Source organism: Malurus melanocephalus, unplaced genomic scaffold (genome assembly GCF_030028575.1).
Source record: "Malurus melanocephalus ecotype Western Australia unplaced genomic scaffold, MMel_1.1 scaffold_380, whole genome shotgun sequence".
In the NCBI taxonomy this organism is placed as follows: domain Eukaryota; kingdom Metazoa; phylum Chordata; class Aves; order Passeriformes; family Maluridae; genus Malurus; species Malurus melanocephalus.
Window position 1 is genome coordinate 403190 of NW_026623612.1, and position 21025 is coordinate 424214.

Sequence of the window (21025 nt, forward strand, 5' to 3'; positions counted from 1 at the left end):
AGGCCTGACTTCTTTTCTTTTGTTTGTTTTTCTGCTTAAACACTGAACAAATAAGAATGAAAAGTTTTGGGTCTAAAGAGATCACAACCATGAGCTATAAGGGTGGCTGGGAGAAAAAGAGCCTGTTAAAAAGCAGGGGAAAAAAATATGAAAGAGATGGAGAACAAGTGAAAAAGTGCAAGTTTGGCTTTRTTCTCACATCTGCTCCTAATAGTTTTTTTAAACACATTTCTTAATTTTTAGCATGTTAAGCCACTATTTCTTATGAATTGATATCAACAATAATGCTGGAATCAGTTGATGTGTGACACCATGTACTGTAGGCAGAACAGAGAACCCTGTTTCACACAGAAGCACTGTCCATCACATTATTCTTCTTATTCTGGCACAATTGGAGGGAAAATGTTTGAATAACTTGTTCAGTGATCTGTCAGACAAACTGATCTCGTATATTAACTATCCCATATTGTTTATCCACATGGACATAAGGACAGGAGCCAAAAGAGATCAAAAATTTTTCAGGAAGARGAAGCAGAAGAATTTAACTTTGTGATCTGCCTTCATAATCCTTTCATAACAAATAAGAAAAATTAAAATGCACTCYACAATTTAATGCATGGTGGAAAACTGGTATCTCAATAAAGACCTCGATTTTCTCAATATGATATTCTACCTCATGGAGGTAACAACGCAATCCACCTTTGAAAAGCATGGAATGCACCATTGTGAATAGGCTTTGCTAACATTATTGGGGTTGTTTTAAGATAAACTGAATAAGACTTCTAAGAGCCCACTGGTCACTTATGATAACAGCATCAGAAGAGGAACAAAGAAAATGTAGTGGTTTAATTAGATGAAAGCTTTGTGTGTACATAGACACTGCAAAAATAAAGAGAAAGAACTTATACTCTTGAAAAATGACAAAAAATGCATTTTTTCCTAGCATAATAAAGACTTACTGGGGTATATTATTATGATTTCAAAAATACTAGAAGGAATATTGATTGTTCATTAAGGACATATGGGGAAAATGAGGAACGGTGGTTTAGAACCACTATGTAAATCTGAKGACAAACAGTTAGCAATGGAAAGGGGAACAAACATGGGGACAGAAATGTAGGAGGAGGCAGATCACCAGGAATACCTATCAAGAAGATGAAGCTTTATATATGCTGTCCATCAAATAGGCAGTCTGCTTGGGGGATTTTAGTCACCCATTTTGTCATTAGGAAAATAAACCAACATGATGTGGAAGGGTGGTAATTCTGTATGTACTGGAAGCAGTGAGAAGGAAGAATTCAAGGAAAAGAAAATGAAAATAAAAATTGTAGGTAACTTAGGTGAAAATGACTGTGAAACTGTGAATTTCATGATCTTTAAAAGGGAAGGGAAGGGAGTAGCAAAAATGCCAGTGAAATTCAAGRAGCAGCCTTCATACATTCAGAGACTGGAAGATAAAACTGAAAAAAGGGATGAGACAAGAAACAAGAAACAAACAAAAATACCCCAACCACAACCAAACAACAACAAATACACAAGGAGAGACAGCATTTTCCTGAACAATAAAGATTTGGGCATGAGCTATCTCAATGTGGAGAGAGAATGGCAAGCCTAGATGGAGATCTGCTGGTAAAAATCACAGGTTTTTTCAGTACCTTAAACCTRAGAGTGTCACACTAAGAAAATACAAACTAACTAGAGTAACAAGGATGAGTATGAAAGAAGAGCACAGGCATGTGGGGCCAAGAGAAAAAAGGGCACTGTAAGGGATGAACAAAGGGGTGTGAGTCACAGTCATGCTAAGTAACAAGATCAGTAGTAAAAAGAAGACAAAAAGGTGACAGCTGAATTAAGGTTTAATCCCTTCATCAATAAGAAGGTCAATGACAATCATGCAGACATCATCTTTAACCTCAGYAACACAGGAATGAGATCTCAGGGTAGAACAGGGGAAGAAAAGATTAGAGAAGAGTATTTACATAAGCTGAATTGCTTTAGATCAACAAATTTKGATGAAGTTTGCCCTAGGGGACTTAGACAACTGGCTGAAACTGTCCCCAGGGACATTATTTGCTATCTTATGCAATATGAAGAGAGCAGGTCTGTGTCCAGAAGACTGTAAAAGGCAAACTTTGAACCAGTTTTAGCTGGAAAATGAAAACAAATATGACACTAGTGACCACAATCAAACATTGCCAGGGTTTCCCTAATATTTTGACACATTCACTATCACTTACAACCTAATTTAACTTGGATGCCTTTTTCACAAGGGCTGCTTCAACTCAAACAGAAATTACAGGGAAATCTGTAAAATCAAGTATGTAGAATGGAGAATTCTTTACCTGGGAAACTATCAAATATTTGGGGTGTTGCAAAAGGGGAAAAAACAAAATCAGGGCAGTAAGTCAGTGCAATGAGATAATCATCCTGTCTCCATGGAAACAAGAGTGTTGAGGTAGTACTCATAAAGTACAAGATACATTTTAAGATATTTATCATGGTTTAATGCAAAGAAAAATGTAGTGAAGGGTGATTCATCAGAGATGGCAATGCAGTGATTGGAATGYGTGGGCCCAAAAATAATACCTAGCACTATCTCAGTCATTTAAAGCCTCTCTTGATCTTGCAATTAGTGATTCCACTCCTCTACAGAAAAAAGTATCATTGTCGCTATAAGCAGACGTGTACTATCTTTCTAAAGAACACAGTAGATGAGTGATAAATAATTATCATATTTTTGAAGATCAGGGTTTTCTTAAGTCTTTGGTATTACTGAAATTCCATGATAAAAATAAAAAAGTTCTTAGAATAATCTCTATTCATGTTTTCTTAATGTTTTTACCTTTTTCAATTTTTTAAATTAATTATATTTAAAAATGGAGTTACTACAAGATTTGCTATTCTAAGCACTCTTGTTTTGACATCTTAWTTTTCAAAATTAGCTGGTTATTTACTTGTAGTGAATAGAAAATTAGAACAATAATATATTGGGAAATTACTTCTATACCTCACAAAAAAAAAAGTAGAAGTGATTTGGGGTTTCAGATGTAAGATAAGGAAACCTTAAGCTGCAGAAATATAACTTGTTTCCGAGTTAGTGAAATGTATTTGAACTTTTAAGTACAGGCTATGAGTGTAAACACTCCAAGTATCTCTCTTCTAAGAAGGAGTCTGAAAAAATTGGTGTTTCTCTGAAGGAAGACATTTTGCCTCCTCAGGATTTCCAAATGGGCTACATTAAAGCATAAGAGTCATGGAAACAAGAGGGGCTTTATGGTAGCTAGAGCTGATCAGCAGAACATGTATTCCCTTCACAAACATTCTTACCCAAGTCAAAGCTCCTTTTTCTATTTTTTTTTTWAATTTAATATCATTTTAGGGACTGTGCATGTTATCAGAAAATTCTGGAAGTACATTTAGAAATCACCCAGATTTTAACGGAAACAGTGTTTTGATTTTAAGTTTTGAATATTCATAGCAAAATAATATTGATTTTAAGAAGCCCATTTTCCTGGTACTTTTTTCTTCAACATGTTTATTTTGTCAGACAAATATTTTCTTCAAGTAAAGATAAATTCAATGAGGAACCCATTATTTTGTTGTTTATTCATTTAATATTACCACATTTGTTAAAAAGCACTATCTGCATCCTTTTGGATGTTCTGGCACTTTCCTTCTGCTGAAGTCATGAAAGTTGACCTTCCAAAAAGTGACTGGCTTCTGAGAGCCACTGCTGCCAGCTCAGCAGAGCATCATACAACACATGCCACCTGTGAGTGCAACTGAGAATGGGCCAGAAATTATTTGAAGCTGTCTTGTACCTCTCTCCCACACTGACTTGAAAGTTCCTTTGTGTGTGGCCTTTTCCTGCTTGCAAAGAGCCGGGTAAACCTTGTCCCCKTTGAAGCAGAGCAGTAAATGTGGAGGTCAATGACAGCAGCCCACTGCCCCAGCTGTACATCTCCGACTCACCCGTGTGCCCTCTGACAGCTCTTGGCTGCTGTTCCTTTGGGGGCTTGGATTTATCCTAAAAAACATTGGAAAGTTACTTTGTTTTCAGGAAGTGGTGAGTTTTAGCCTTTTTCAAGCAAACTTCCAGTCATACCTTCCCCCAAACCAGGATGCTGTTTGTGTTCAAGGCATGGTTTACACACACTGTTCAAACCCAACAGACCTATTTCTGTATATTTTCCCTTTCCATTCAGCTGCCACCTTTTGTTTCATGAAGTATCTCTTCATAGCATAGTTCAGATAAAATATTTTATCTGGCTTAGGAAATTTTCCAGAGTGTTTTTTTCTTTAGTACTAAAACCCTCTTGTCTGATAAAAGCAAATACAGAAATCTGCAAGTTTGTGTGTCTTGTACTTCTTGTATGAACTTCGTTTGACTGATGTTTGTATGGCTTTATCTAATGTAAGCCAAAGGGGACAACTCCATTTTGGGAGAGAACCAACAACTGTATAAAGAGATAGCAGATTCCTTCCAGCAGTTTGCTTTGATTTGTGAAAAAAAGCTTAAATGCACACATGCTGATTTTGGAGATCAGCACGTGAAATGTCTTATTTAAGTTCAAGGTAYTGCTCTGTATTCATAGGAAATAACTAAAAAGAAAAATCACAGAGCTGCAAAATACAAATKAAAATCAAATTTGTAACCAGAAGATCTGCTGATCATCCTTCTCACAACCTTAAAAAAATATATGTGGAAATTCTATATTSTCAGAAAATCTCTTATGTCCAGCCTATTGTCAGAATGAGATAATCTATTTACAGTAACATTATCCTAGAAAACTCCAAAATTACAAGGATTTTCAAGAGATGTAGGTATTTGTGACATCCCAGAGTGCTGCACCCTGGGGTGGCTTCAGGCAGAAAGGAAAGCCTGAGGGTGTTTGTAATACTTAGAAAGTAGGGGGAAACAGAGTGGTTTTAATTCTTCATCTCACCCGACAGATAACCTGCATCTCAAAACAGTTGACACATTTTTCATCACGGATCCTCTGTTTCCGAGCTTCAGTTCCACAACTTCATGTAGAATATTATGAACCTTGCTGGTTTCCAGCATAATTTATCATCCATATTCTGAGTGTCTTTATCTGTCCATTTGGATGGTTTCCCTGCCAATGGGTAGAGGAAGGGAAAGTGTGAACAAAGATGACAGCTCTGAGTAGTGGGGGAATCAGTATGACAAGTCCTGCAGGAATGCCGTGTTTAGGGGATGATGAGGGAGATAAGGTATATGCGAGATACATGACTAAGTAGGTTCTGTTAGAAGCAGAGCATCTCCAGAAACTGGCAGTCTTGTTCTGGAGGCCAGCCTGCAAGATCTGCACTCCTCACACATCCCACCATACCTTTTCTCTAAAGAAGGCTCTTTAACACCATTTACAATGTCCTTTTTCTTGAACAAACTGATGCAAAAGCTGTGTGCTTGTCAGTCACTCTGTCATTCAGACACAGCATTGCACAGGGAGTTTCTGAAGGGCTGATAGGCACCTTGGCTTATACAGGCACCAAGAGGAAGGTTCCAAGTGCAGCAGGTAAAGGGTCACCTCAGGACTCTGAATCGCCTTTGGAGGTACCTTTCTCCCTGCAGAGATCTCTGATACCAATATAGGATAGACAGATGTCTAATTTGGGCTGCCAAAATCAACTTGGTGGGGTCAGYCACCTTGATCTCAGCCATCAAGTAATGAAATGAGACAGCTAAAGTGGCAAAGGAAAATCTGGCCTAAAACCTATTGACCAGCAGCGCAGTATTCACATACTCTTAATAACCTGTCACATAACGAGTTGCCCAATTTTCTGGAGAGACATTCTAGTGCTTTCCCATGAATTCACACATTTTATAATTTTAGAATAATTCAATCCCTTGAGCCTCTCTGTCCCAACAGTTAAGAAGTTCTCCTTGAAGRGAAAATATTCACCTTCAAATGCTATTCTTCAGCCCCTCTCTAAAACATATTCAGTGCTTAAAATGTGGTGTCAGTCCTTCACCTTTCCATAGATGTATCTGGGTGACATGCCACTGTTCAGAATCTGTTTTGGTTCAAGACATGGTGCTTACATTACACAAGAGGGATGGTTTTGGCTGGGGTAGAGGTAATTTTTTCCACAGTAGCTGTTATGGGGCTGTGTTTTGGATTTATGCTGGAAACAGTGCTGATAACACAGGGATGTTTTTGTTATTGCTGAGCAGTTCTCACCCAGTGTCAAGGTCTGTTCTGCCCCTCACACCACCCCACCTGAGAGGAGGCTGGGGGTGCACAAGGAGTTGGGAGGGGACACAGCCAGGACAGCTGATCCCACTGACCAAAGGGACATTCCATGCTCAGCATATAAAGCTGTGTGAAGAAGGAGTAAGGGGGGGACATTTAGAGTGGCAACAAGTCACAGTTACGTGTGATGGAGCTGTGCCTTCCTGCAGGTGGCTGAACACCTGCCTGCCTCTGGGAGGTGATGAATGAATTTATTTTTCTTTGCTTGTGTGTGTGGGTTTTCTTTACCTATTAAACTGTCTAGATCTCAACTCGTGAGTTTTCTCACTTACTTTTCTGTTTTTCTACCCCATCCCACTGAGGGAAGAGTGAGCAAGTGGCTGCGTGGTGCTCATTGCCAGCTGGGGTTAAGCAAAAACAACCAAATTGTACATAAAAACAGTTACTAAGTAGTAAAATCAGTCTGGCATACCGGTCCAAGACATACAGTTATGCACAACTCTTGAAGGCTGAAAAACATTATTGAAAAATAATCACAGTCCAGATTATAGACATAGGTAAATGATCTATTTTGCAATAAAGTAAAAAGAAAAAAGACAAATGAAGATCAGCCTTGTTTCCATATAATSAAGCAAGAACTCAAACTAAGGACCAGGCAATAAAATTTTAGCTCATAACATTCAGAAGAAGCCATCCACACTATCTTACATGACTATTTCTTAATTTTAAATATGGAGACATTTTTAACCTATTAAATGAGTAACRTTCTTCAGCAATAATGCACATACTACCTTACTGCTAAATGTCTTACACCCATTACAAACTTGGTTTTAAATTGTTACTTTATTCACTTTCCTGAAATGTCTTTGCAGTTCATTTATRAATTTGCTTAAATATATGACTATCCAGAAGGTCAGTGTAAGCATAGTAGGAAAGTGTAACCAAAGTTGTCAATATATACATTGACCATTACATGAATTTGGTTTTGGTTTTAGGGTTTTTGTTTTGTTTTCTAACAAATATGCTTAGGGYTCTTTTCGTTTGTCTCATGGTTCTTGAGCCTTGAGGATATGTGAGTCATATTTTGATGACTTCTTCATTGTGCCTGGGCAAAAAATAATACTTTAAAAGAGAAAGGCAAGAAGAGAAAATGAATAAGAGTTGTTGGAAGAATGAAGAAGGAAAAGGTAGATATTGCTAGATGCTGCCAAATGATCAATGGTTCTCTTGTGTGCTCCCTACTTCTTATTTCAGCATCAGCTTCCAAGGCTGGAGTTCATCTATTCCCTCCTTTTTAATTTCCTTTCATTGGCCTCTGGATCCCCTGAATATGGCCTCTTTGCACACCAGTGCAGTTTTAAAATTGCAAGAAATTAAATTTCAATCTCTCATACAATGGCAAGTGCATCCTTTTCCACTCTGCTGGTGGAAGAAGAATAGCAGCTGCCCCACCAGAACAATGAAACTATTTTACAGCTCTCTGTGACTGGCTGTCAGTGAACAGCCATGCATAAATATAATATATGAAGATCCCAGGGGTGGCATTTTTCATCTCTTATCAGCTCTGCTGCACACCCCAGAATTTGATAGGACACATGGAAGGATGATAAAAGCTATTATCAATCAAAGTAGAAAYAATAAGAGCAATAGCAACAATATCAATAGATTTATGGAAAATCAGTGGCTATATTATTTTAATGCTCATTTAATTATTCATTTCCAAAATCTTTCCTCCTTGTGCTTAAGCTAAGGAGAAGGACAGCTAAGATAACCTTTCTGAATTTTTATATTAACCTGGCATATTAGTGTCCTTTGTATGCCTGAAAAAAGCTCAAAATATCTTCTAATTAATTAAAAAAAAAAAAAAAAAAAAAAAAAAAAAAAAAAAAAAAAAAAAAAAATTAAGTATAGTCCTCCAAAGTAACCTCTTGAGCCCTTTTAAACATCCACACCACAGTGCACATTCATATCTGGCTTTTCTCATTCCAAGTGTTTGCAAAGCAATAGTATACATAATCRTGCTAGAATCATTTTGGGACGTATTACCACTGTAGCAGTCTGGTAATCTGCCTGGTTCCATATCCTTTCTCAGGCAATGCTCTATGGCAGATGGTCCAGAGGAAAACATTAAATTCCCTATATTCCCTTGACACTTGTGTAATATTACTGCTTGAGGGGAAACTTAAGATTTTTCCAGTTGATAATCAACTCACATATATTGAAGCATGAAGACAGATAATTGTTATCCTACCCAGTATGACTGCAAATGACATTTTTATTATTGAGCCTTCCTTTCTGAATCCTACTGATTACTTCTTTTCAGTAATAACCTGTGACTGTGGGTTACCAGGGCTAACATGTTGCATTTGGTTTTTTTCTTGTGGATCTAAATGAGCAGGCTTCAGTTTCATTTTTCTTTGCATGTATTTCTGTTTTTTGCACACACAAGTAGTGCAAGTTGAAAATTCTAGCTGTCCTTGACTGTCTCTATAACATAAATAATTTAATATGCCTCCTTGGTATCCATTTTTACATCTTTACTCCTCAAAATAAAAAGGTTGTACAATTAAACAAATAATTCTATTCAAAAATCATGCTGTTAGATTTTTCCTTTCAAAACCACCAATAACCCAGATAGATCTAATCCATCTTTTTGCAATTGAAATGAAGCACTAAAGAGGACACARTAATAGCAGCAATGAATGCAAGCAGCTTGCTCTTTGTAAGTATACCTGACCATGGTCTTACACAAAGTTTCTCTTGAGTAAATCAGCAGCGCTGACTGTCAGCTTTGCATGTCAGAAGACTTGAGGGGGTTTAATTTCTTTGTTGGGGGCTTAAACCCACAACATAATCCCATTCAGAGAACCAGCAGCAGCTGCATAAACTGGTCACTGCAGTATTTTCAGAATGCTGTAAGCACTACTGCAAAGTACACAGAGAAATATGTAGTCAGTGACGGACATCCATGTCACTTGAAAACCTTTGGCAGCTGGAGGATCAGCCTCTCTCCTTCACTGTGGTGCTCGGGGAATTATTGGCAGAGATTTTCCTTGCACATTTCTGTGAGACCGTGTGGCTGCAATATCCTAAATATTGAAGGGATGGTAGGAGCACTTCCAACAAGTCTTTCCCCATCATAAATATATAATTGCTGGTCTCAGATTTCCACACATTGAAATCCATTAACTGGAAGAGATATCCCTTGAATAGATACTTCTGCAGAAAAATGAGTTCTTTGTGGACAAGGTCTGGTGGCATTTGTTCAGTAACAAGAAAGCTTTTTAAAGCTTGGTTATGCAAATTATTTCCTTCTGCTTAGAAGAGAAGAGAAAAAAAAAGTCCAAGATAGAATTGTGGGGCTTTTCTTACAGAAGTTAAATGGGAAACTAAAAAGCACAATTTCTATCTTTTAAAGTTTGGGGAAAAAATAAGGCCAGCTCTGAAGATCTTCTTGATGAATTGGGTAAGGAAATACGCATGACYCTCTAAAGGTAGGAGGCATAATGAAGCTCCATAGGGAATAGAAGTCAGTGGGGTGCACGGATGCTTCCTTTCAGAATGATACCAAGAGGGTTAATGTCTGGCCTGGTGATAAAAACCTGGCATCTGTTACAGAAAACACAATGAGCATTGTTGTCATTGAGAGAATGGCTCTGTTTTTCCTGGCATGAGTTACTGTTTGGAAGCTGTTTTAAAATAGAAAAGAAAAAAAAAAATCTCACTCTCCAAACTTAAAAATAAAGGGCTATGCCAGAATCATGTTCTTCACTGTGTTTCTAGGATGTGTTAGTGGTTCATTGTTCCGACATTATTTACATATCTTAAAAACAAATGCTGCTAAAATGCACAGCAAACTGTAAAAGCTTTGACACAGGAACCAACCACTGCGTTGAATGTGCATATGCTCAGAAACACAGGAAAAGTCTTCCCAAAGACCAGCTTCAGACAAAGGACACTAGTGCTGTTGAGCTTTCTCCTCTGTTAGTGGAGAGCCTGACTTCCCCAGTCCAAGATTCAGAGCACCCGAATTCAGAGCCTTTTCAGACTGCCACAAGACAAGGTTGTTTTTTTTCATTGGAGATTGGTCCATTAGAAAGTTTGTATTTGTAGGTTTCCCTTTCAAAGTGTKCCAAGTATGCCCTCTTCACTGTCTTCCCATTTTTATGTGAATTTTTCCAAAGATGAAGAGACCATGTTTGCACCTTCTCATCCACATACATTGACAAGAAATAAAATCTATCCATCTGCTATGACATAGCATCTCAGTTTACACCCAATTCTGCATTTACTGGTTTTGGTACCAAGGGCAGTGGAAGTAGACTGCAGGCTTTTAATTGTTCCTGCTAACTGGTTTGTCCCTATTCTATGCTATTTGCTGTCTAACAGCTAAATAAACACAACCGGGGGGAAAAGGTAAAACCAAACCATTCTTAACCCTTGATTTTGTTTTCATTGATTCCCCTGCTATGAAACTTCAGACCTAATGAAGAAAATAATCTCTGCAGGTGCAGAGAAGAAAAGATAGTATATATTATTCCCCAAATGCATCACTTGTTGCAGAACAATGCAAAGGATCCTGCTGGSTACGACCACAGCTCACCACGAAAACATTGTTTTCCTTCTCATGTCACACAATGCTGCCAGTCTGACTCAACTACAGAAAGCCAAAACTGCTCAAAAGATGCAACAAACTGCACCTTGTACATTTGGTCAACAGCCAGAAACACAGCAGCAGCCAGAGCTGTCCACGTTTCTTTTACTTCCTGGGAGGTGACAAAGGAATAGCAGTGAAAAGTGAGATTATGGTGAGATTCAGAGCACCAGAGAGTCTCTGCTACCACTCCTGGGTGCCACAGCAAGGCAGGTTTTGATGCAGGAAAGAGCTATCACACAGAATTATAGAAACATAGAATTGTTAAGTTTGGAAAAGACCTCTAAGGTCATCAAGTGCAACTGCCTACCCATCACCATTATGTATCACTAAACCATGCCCCCAAATGCCACATCCACATGCTTTTTTGAGCACTTTGTCACATATGACCTCTCCAACTGTAGCCAAGATACACCCATGTCTCTGGTAAACCTGTGCCTGATTCAGTCAGTTGCTCAGCTCAAACTATTTACATTTCAGAAAGCTGAGAACCATTCCATGGTTTGCTGAAGCCATCATCAAAAGCCTTACCTGGCTTCCATATCGCCTCATTGAGAAGCAGAACAGCGGGCCTGATGGGTGAGTCAGGAAAAGTTCACTGCATCTCTTCACAACTGGAAAATACACTTTTAATTTTCTGTAGAGTTAAAACTGAAATTACAACCAAACAAGTTGTGGGAGAAAGCAAACAAAAAATACATCAAGAAAACTGATTCAAAAAACAAAACAAGCAAATAAAAAAAAAATACAAATACACCCCAAAAGTTTCCTTAGGTTTCCTACAATGATATCTTGCAGATAATAAATTTCATTAAGCTGTGATGCATTAGACAGCACAAATAAGTCACACTGTGGCAGAGAGCCTAGTTCAAATTGGTCCAGTTCTTCAAAAATAACTTTTAAAGCCAGGAAGTTCAGAATTATGATTAAATATGTGGGAAATTTCAAATGTCATCTGCTTCATCCATTTTTAAACGTGCAGGAAGCATAAAAAACCTTGGTAACCTCGAACCTCTGGTTTCACCAGCATGGTGCCACAGGAGGCACACTTCAGTCCTTTAGCTGAATGGTGCATAGATACCTAAATGTGTTTTCAACAGTTTGGATTCATCTGCAGATTCTCATCTCTGGTCACCTTCACTTGACTCTGGAAACAAGGAGTCAATTCCCTCCCACTCCATCCCATAACCTCTGCCACAAAAGCCAATCCACATTTCAGTAGCAGCAGAGAACTGCCAGGAAAAAAAAGTTTGTCACTGCATAATCTGAAATTTAACAGAAAAAAAANAAAAAAAAAAAAAAGAAAAATCAAACAAACAAACAAAAAAATCAATCAAACAAACAAACATTAAAAATACACCCATTTTCATTCCTGCCTCTCAACAGAAAAAGAAATTACAGCCACCAACTCTGCTGCTGGGAATCCCACAAACTGGGATACCTTTTTGCTCCAGTTTAAGCTGCAAACCATTTTGATCAGCATTCTCCAGTTCCAGAGGCAAAAAATCTTTCTGAAAGGGAGCCACAGGCATCCTCTCATTGAGAATCCTACTGCTCTGAGATGAGCCATCAGCAATACAGAGCATTCTGAAAAATATTTTAAAATTACTCCTGTTATTGTCATTAAGAAAAGAAAAAAGTTGAGAGAGAAGAAACTTTTGTTCTCCATATAAGTTCATGCTTAAGATGGCTCACAATAGCCTTACACAGGTGGCCAGGACAAAATGAATGCACAGCATGTGTTTAAGCTCAGGGCCATGAGACCTCACCTGAACCACACACAAAGGCAGCACGAGCAAAGTCTCCATCACCACCCAACACTTTCTCAAAGATGATTCCTGCAAGACTCTGATTTTGTTTCTGTAAGCCCTCTACCAGCAGAAGAAAAGGCCATTGATACCCATGGACGATCACACATGGGATTCTCTTAGTGTGGGTGTTTATGGTCCACCAGAGAWAATGTCTTAAATTGCCTCTTTCTCTGGGAGCACCTTGGGCTGCATTGGGTCTGCCAGACCAAAAACATTCTTCTTGGCTGTGGGATTGTGTATTATCAAATAGACATTAAATACTCTCCTGGGCCATAAGTAATCCCTCATATGAAGACAAAAAGCAGCTTGAAGCCATATTAATATCCCTGTAATGTCTCCTACACCTTGGGAAGTTCCTTGTTTGAACTCAGCCTCCCAGATGTGATGGCGTTAAATTTTGCTGCTGGTGAGATAACCCAGAGGGAATTGTTTAGAAGTGTCTCTGTGTTTTTTTTTGATGCTGTTCTCCTTTATTTCTCTTCTTTTTTTTTTTTTTTTTTTTTTTTTTTTTTTTTTTTTTTTTTTTTTTTTTTTTTTTTTTTTTTTTTTTTTTTTTTTTTTTTTTTACTCTTGAGGAAGGATTTGTGTGACTGTGTAAGTGATTGAAGCACCATTTTCTCAGTCTTACCCAATCATTTCTTCCTACAGTGTTCCATCCTTTCTTCCTGTGACTCTTCCCTTTGTGACAAAAGCACTGCTAATTGCTTAGATTAGCCTCAAATCCAGGATCAGAGGTTTGGTTCTCAGATTTTTTGCTCTTCAGGCATTTTCTTTCCTCTTCAGGCATTTTCTTTCCTTTCTCTAATTATGAGAAATTTGCAAAACCACTAACTACAGGATTGAATTGATTTTTTTTGTCTGTAAATTGAGGGAAAAGGCTAATTGGGGATGTTCCTAGTTGACTTTATCTCCTGTTTTGAGTGGTTGATATATTTCCCTGTATCATTAAAAACACAGCGATGGTTTTCAAGAGTGTTTACAGACACCTACAGCTGGAAGCCACACTACTGAGAAAGGAAAGGCTGCCACTGTGTCACTTTCACCATTCACACGAGTGATAAAACTGAGCCACTCCTGGCACATGGTCTGTTTATACACATTTGCTACGTTAAATGAAAAGCCATGTTGTRTTCCTTGTCTATCAAAAATCTGTACATGCATTCAAAGTGGACAGCTGGCATTTTGAAAAGCTGTTCTGGGCTTTACAGAAAAAAAAAATTATACTTAACTGGCATGAGAGGCCTCCATTTCAAACATTGACAGACAATGCTTTTGACAGTGCTTTGTTCCTCAGGGCAGCAAGGCCTGGGAGGTCCCTGTGCACTTCCCAACCAAGTTCAGCCCTATTTTCTCAGCTTTTATCAGATTATCAAGAAAAAAAAAATAAATCAAAAAAACCTTTAAAAAATGAGGGAGGGAGCAGAGGTATAATTTTCTATATTGTTATAATTTATTTTAATAGGTATTTTAAATATGTGTTCACTCCTTTTTCTCCTTTGCAAATAAAGTTCATCCATGATTCAGTTTGGTCAGCAAAACTTTGTAAATGCATTGCAATTTGAATAACTGTTTAACATTACAGCTTGCCATGCAGKGTTAAAACAACCCCAGGTGTTTTTTTCCTAGAATAAACAGAGTTACACTGAGAGTCAGCCTGTGGAGTGGAAACTGTGTGCATGAAAGCAGCTATTACTAATGATGTACGTAAAACTTTCAGCCAAGGTAAAGAACTTAATGACATGGGGGGTGGCAAGGACGAAGCTAGATAAAAGCACAGCTTTTCACAGCATTGTATTGGAGCTGTTTTTCTTATGTACAACCACTGCAGAGCTTTCTCTTCCCTTAGCAGAAGCCAATCAAAAAATTGCAAAACTGGCAGATGACTAAGGCATCCTTAAAAACAAGCAGCATACCATGTGCTGTGTCTGCATCAGCTAATTAAAACAAGGCTGAAAGAATCAGCAGCAGATACAATATGTGGTTTGTTTTTATGCAAGTTGGATTTATTTGTGTTTAAGCTTACAGATAAACAATTCATGATACAAGAAACTGCTTGCATGTTGTTCTTCTCATGTGATATTTTGTTTCTTGAAAGCTTCTCAAGAGTAACAAAAAAAAAAGCCCTTCCTATAGTTACATTTTATCATCAAAGACAATGGGAGTGAAAAATTATGCTTTACTCACCCACACACTGAAGTAAATTGTATGTCATTCCTGCACCCTGATTGGCTGAAGATTGCAAAGGATAGATATATTTTCTTTCTTCTTTTTTTTTGTTTCTTATTTTTAGTAATTTTAAGACCCTCTTTCCTTGGTTTCCCCATTTATCCATCTAAAACTTCTAATGGGATTTTACCAATGGTGTTTCGCAACACTCCCAGACTATGAGAATGATATTTTTTCTTTTATTTCTGTTACACAGATTTTTTGGTTTTTAGAACAAAAATTAAGCATCTTTTTCTGGTTTTGACTTTTGAGGCAGTGAGGAAGAAAAGCATTGAACAAACACATGGCATTAAAGCAATAAAATATCAAGTTAATTTCCTCTATTTTAAGCTGGTTATTTTTTCGACTTTGGTCACACACAGAAGCATTTAAATGCTAAGAAGCATTTAAAATTATGCAAATTATTTTTAAAAGGGTTGCTCCACAAGCCACAGCTTCATCTGCCACTCTTCCACTAGGGAATCATTTTTCCTCCTCAACCCCCACTTTCAAGTYCTAAGGCCTAGTGTAACTATGTAAACTTTTTTGTTTCCAGAAGGCATGAAGATAAACCATGCATGAATCAATACATGAATGAATCAGCCTCTGGTGTAGCTTACTAATGTACTCATCATTTATATCCTTGCATAATTTACAGAAACTGAAACTGTAGCTGGGCTTTGCATTAAGCTGACTGTGGCTTGTTTACACAGTCCAATGCGGTTCCATGTTCCAAAAGACCTAATTTGTAGGGATTTCTCAAGCAGGATGAAAACACCTCAAGTTTTGTGCTAAACAGATATGGTTAAGAACCAAGGTATCCCAGCATTTTGAGACAAAGCTTAGTAGGATCACCAGCCTCTTGGCTTTACTACATGGTCTGATTTAATTCAAAGGGAGTTTTGGCTCCAGGTTCCTGTAATGCACTGAGACCTCCCCCAGCCAGCTCCTGGGGTTGTCCCTCAGATAGCCAGGATTCAGTTTCTGGGACCACCACTGCCTAAGCAGCTGACTTTTGGATCTTAAATTCAATTTTCCTCTGTCACCAACCTTAAAGAGAACAGATTTGAAGCCACAAAAGCAGTCACAGTAATTATTCCCAGTATTTTTTGAAAACTCCCTTATTATCAGYGTGTTCCCTTCACCTTTCTGTATCCTCTCCTGACATTTATCACAGGGACAAGGACTAACGGGAGCACAAGGCCTGCCAGATTCCCCAAGAATGCTCCTCAGGGGAATGGTATTCTTTCTCCATTCATTCCCCCTCCTCACAAATACACCCTACAGTTGTCCCAGGCACCAGTGGAAACAAGGGGCCCTTACAGACTCCCCGCTCCCACAGTCTCTGTCTTATTTTGGATTTCATCGGCCTTTGGTCTGGAAACTGTTTCTATCATCTCTCTTGGTTGCATTGTCCCAGGGATACATCTTTTATATCCTGAATGTTGAAAGATTCCAGGGTTGAATTTATGTCTCTCTTGAGTACTCATTTGAAGTGCTCAGATTTAGGAGTTACAATTACAAAACAGTAGAAGCCTATMTGTGACGAAAGACTTTTCTGGATTGGAGGGATATTTTCACTTTGATTGTAACTGTCAAAGGGGATTTCACAGCTATCCACATTACATCTCACCCATGCAGCTGACATCAGAGAGACCTTTGCAGCTTGAGTAAAAGGAGACTTGGGGAGATTCATTATCCAGTTTTGTACAGAGAAGGAACTGAAAATGTATTTTCAGAAGCAGTCTAGAGCTCCACATTTAGTAACACCTATATTTAACAAAAAACACTGAAGCGTGGCCTTAATGAATTATGGTTATTTCCTAAAGGCACAGATTAAAGGTTTGGTTCTGTGAGAGTCAGAAATCTCAAAACAGCCATGTCCCATTAACACAGAACATCAAACATCACAGGCCCATTTTTAGTTCAGCTGAAGGCTGAGGATTTACATCATTGACAGCATATGGTCATATACAGCCAGGAAATTAATAACTCTGCTTGAACCAAAGTGAGCAAGGTCGCAATAAAAACATATCCTGCAAAGGGATCTGGGAAGGGAAATGGTAGGAAAGTTCAGCTCACATGAGAATAACAAAGCTTGTCTCACTCTAGACCCCGCTCCTCTGCAAAACACAGTGCAGGAAAGGGCCCAAACCTTAAACCTGAAAAATATTTCCAGGCCACTGACTCGGTTTGTGTTACATTCTGTACCCAGGGTGCCAAGAGGGCACCAAAAGATCCTCCTTATCCTGAGAAGCCTGGCTTCTGAGCAGAGCCCAGTCCTGGACTGCAGGATGCTGATGAACATGTTTGGCTTGTCACTAATGAGTAAGTTTTGCTTGTCAGTCACCTAAATGGCGATGGTAACTAAGAGGTCGAGACTGCTTGCTCTATGTCTGCTTGTGAAGTAAGAAACTACATATTTTATTTGGCTAAGTCAGGCACTGGTATTTGTTCAGTTTTTGGTATTTGTTTCTGTAACCATAGATGGATTTTGGAAGCAGTTAAACAACAACCAAGCACAGAAAGTCTGGGAGACAGCACAAAAGCAAGCACTCTCTTGGTATTTCTGATATTTCCAAAGAGAAACAAACACAGCAAAAAACCCTGTGTGTCCTTTATAATACACTATAATGCAATGAGAAAAAACATAAATTCTTGCTTGGTTTGGTTTGGTTTGGTTTGGTTTGGTTTGGTTTGGTTTGGTTTGGTTTGGTTTGGTTTGGTTTGGTTTGGTTTGGTTTGGTGTGGGTGGTATGGGTTCTTTGCCCTCAGTGACTTCAGTCTGTCACCTCAGACAGACAGAAACTAATTGACGTGCCTGGAAAGTGTGTTTCCAGAAGGAAAGCAGGACCAGTCAGTCACTAAGGAGTTAAAAAGAAAATGTACCTACTCTTGCTTAAAAATTAAACAGCTTTGCATGGTGATGCTTTGGTGACTCGGGCTGTTTCAGGGACATGGAGTATCTGGTGATAAGAGGAGCATGACCCTCCTGTTTGCAGAGAGATGTTTGTGCTGTGCAGACATTAGCCTGGTTGATGTCTTTGACCACACACTGTCTTGCATTATCTGGTTAGTATTTTATYGATTTTTCACGTAATCACCATATCCATTCATATAGTAATTAAAATTAGAAGTATTTTATTGTGTGGACATCTGTACTGAGTTGTGACACCTGGACTAGGCAGTGCACATGAAAATCTCTTATTCATAAATTTTGTTACCTGGAAGTAAAATTGTTTTGGAGTAATTAGCCATCACAGGTGAGTACTAAATCAGATGACAGTTAAAGGAAATAAAACATAAATTTAATTATTTCTTCTCCCAGATTGCTGTTGAATGGCAAGAAACTTCAGTGTGTTTGGCAGAGCACTCCACTTCCTCTTCTGAGGAACATTTGTGTGAAATGAAAGGTACATTTTGTATTAATGCAGCTGCATGACATCTAAAAATAAATACCTCATGATCTCACCTTCACGCAGAAGTAAATGAGAGCAAAGCTAATCTTGCATCTTCAGAGGAAGGCATGCAGGCAGATGAGGTGCCTGGGCCACTTGGGCTAATGGTGCTATTTGTAGCACCAATTCAAAGTGCTCTGAGGTCAATAACCGCATAACTGGCCTTGGTGCACTTCAGACCTTTGGTTGCCATGACAAAAGTAAGAATTTGCTTGAATTGATCTGAGGATTTCAGTTGGCACCAAAATTTCAGTAAAGCAAATGAAATATTATTTATACTTTCTTTAGGTCATCACAGTTTCTTTGTTGACAGTTGAGGAAGGTTTGCTCCTCAGATGTAGGTGAGATGTTACTTGTTTATTTTTTTTAAAGAAAGCAGATGTCAGAGTAGAATTTAATGCTTGAGGACGCCTGGCAGCAAAATACAAAAGGAGGTAAGACACTGCACACTGCAGCAAAACCAGACTGCATATTGAAAGAAACTTTTTATTGTAACTGGTCAAGAAGGAATCTTTGAAAAAACTTTCAAGAAGCTAAGCCTCACAACTAAATTAATGGCTTACTCTATTCCAGCTTTCTTTGGGACCCTAGACAGCTATGTTAAGTGAATTTGCTTTATTTGGAGCTACCCTTTATTGTGTGTCACCACACTTGGGTGATCCCACCTGCTGATCTTAGCTGCCTTCCCAAGGGATGCATATCTCTGGCTGCCAAACACCATCAGGACATGGTGTTTCTCAGCTTGGGGCTCTGCTTGCAGAAAATGGGAAGAAGGGAATAGCCTGTTTGAGTCATGAAACCTTTGCACCACTGCTCAGGATGACAGGGTAACAGGGACCCTCTGGCAGCCGTGGGTGTGCTGATTCCACACAGTCCCTGTCTCCCCAAGGAGTGAGTGGGAGTCACTCAGCATCCCTGAGCTGCACATAGGCAGGATCCCTGGGCCAGCCAGATCTCCARCTTCCCACAGCCCAAATGGTGGTGGCAGCTCCATGAGGTTCCCATGACCAAAGTCATGGATGCAGGAATATCCATGCCTCATAGAGCCTCATAGAGCATCTCCCTGCTGTGGGCAATGGTGCCTACAGCACTTCCCATGCTCTGTGCAAAGTGCAGCCCACTGTGGTTGTCTGATGTAGCCTCTCTGACCTTACAACCATGAGAATATGGAGCAGTCACATAGCTAGGGCATTGGCAAAGAGGCTTAAAATCTGCTCCCAACTGTTTCCCAGAGACTGTTTACTTCCTCCCAGCTGACAGGCATGACTGACTGCAGAAACACTCCTTGTGCCTCAGAGGACAAAAAGAAGCAAACCTTCAGCAGCAATTTCAGTTTGTGCGACTTTTCTCTCAGACCCACTAGGAGTTATTATATGGCAGGTAGCTGCATCATAGATGGGAGATGGCAACAAAGAGTTGCGAGTTCAAAGAGCAGCCAGAGAGTCACCTCCTCAGCTGTGATAATAACTAGGGCACAAACAATAACAGACTGGGAAACAGAATTGCCATTAGGCTTAACAACAGATGGGTAGTTGTTCCCAAATCCCTTCAATATTGAAATGTGCAAATCAATGAGTTTTGTCCCATGTTAAGTAAACAGACTTTGGCTCCTCCAGGCAGGGAGCCTCTGGTATGAATTCAGACAGAATAGCAAAACAGGTACCCACCCTGAGCAAAGGTCCTACAGGGGAGCAGCATCATCCATTTGGTGCCTGTGCCCCTCAGCAGATCCTTTACCTACATGAATGATGAACCCTGGCTGGAGAATAACAGGCAAAAAAAAAAAAAAAAAAAAAAAAAAAAAAAAAAAAAAAAAAAAAAAAAAAAAAAAAAAAAAAAAAAAGAGAATGATCTAGCCATGAAAAAGGGATCACAAAACCTCAAAGTGGCAAAAAAACCCCAAAAGAACAGAAAAATAAAGGCAAGTGGGATGTGCAAAAGATAATTGTCCAGAAGAAGAAATAGTAGTTCTTGTCAGCAGATAGACATCTCATCCCTGCCAACTCAGGTAGTGCTGCAGGAAGGAGTAGGGTGGCTCTGAGCACCACATCCTGCCCCTGCTCCAGGACTGCACAGRGGGTTCTGTTGGACCATGAGGGGCAGCTGACTGCATGACACAAGGTGTTAGTGCCTGGGTGAGACAGAAAGCCAAGGCCCTCTTTGCTGTCTGCAACAAAGCTCTTCTCATTTTTACCTCAGAAGAGCAGGATATGACACCTGTTTTTCTGCCCAAATTTTAACCACATCATTCTTTTTCACCTTCAGTGTACACAGTGTTTTGCTTCATAGTGGGATTCAGTGTTGCTGAGGGACATTAAATGCACATTGTTGTTCTCCCTGATAGAAGTCATGGCTGAGAAACATAATTTTAGCAAAACCAACTATTTTTTAAACAATATTTATGTTGAAAATGCTTATTCATCCTTATAGATCTACCACCCATGTCTCAGCTTCAATTCTGCAGCAAGCCTTCCGTAATCTCTCCAGTGAAGCTTCACTACACACAAATCAAATCAAGAGAAGCTTTTATTGATGTGAAGTACAACAGAGAGAGCATTTTCCAGGCCATACATCCTAATCAAATGGAATTTCCTTTCAAATTTCCAGCATGATTTAGATTTGTCACATGTGTTACTCTGCTGCAAAAATTGTTGTCATGCATGACCAAACTGCATTATG

The 21025-nt window shown here is 39.0% G+C and overlaps 1 long non-coding RNA gene across 1 annotated transcript; it reads right to left on the minus strand.

The window, feature by feature from the left end:
- Positions 1 to 3018: 3018 nt before the first annotated feature.
- On the minus strand, positions 3019 to 12631 carry LOC130581038 (uncharacterized). The gene is made up of 4 exons (XR_008966180.1): positions 12314 to 12631; positions 11404 to 11523; positions 4947 to 5117; positions 3019 to 4027 (listed from the first exon to the last, which is right to left on the minus strand). It is a non-coding gene; the product is annotated as an uncharacterized LOC130581038 (long non-coding RNA).
- Between the last annotated feature and the right edge of the window lie 8394 nt (positions 12632 to 21025).